The following is a 305-nucleotide window of genomic DNA, read 5'->3' on the forward strand; positions in this document are numbered from 1 at the left end:
CATCTTCATTCTGCAGCTGAGAATGGAGCTTGAGTCTGCATTTCACCATCAGAGGCCTTTCTGGAAGGTCATATCGGGTTTTGGGAGCACGCACACGCTGCTTACTAGCTTGTGGATGCTCCGATCCTCAGGGCTCTACTCGACTTCCAGGGACCTCAGATCCTTGGGCCCGGGACCATCGGCTGATGTTGTGCAACGCCAGGTCCGTAGTAAATAAGGCCCCCCTCATTCAAGAGCTTATTCAAGAGGGGGGAGCGGACCTGGCAGGTATCACCGAGACCTGGTTGGGCATGGAAGGGGGAGTC

The sequence above is a fragment of the Protobothrops mucrosquamatus genome, unplaced genomic scaffold (genome assembly GCF_001527695.2).
Source record: "Protobothrops mucrosquamatus isolate PMUCROS unplaced genomic scaffold, P.Mucros_1.0 scaffold_280, whole genome shotgun sequence".
In the NCBI taxonomy this organism is placed as follows: Eukaryota; Metazoa; Chordata; class Lepidosauria; order Squamata; family Viperidae; genus Protobothrops; species Protobothrops mucrosquamatus.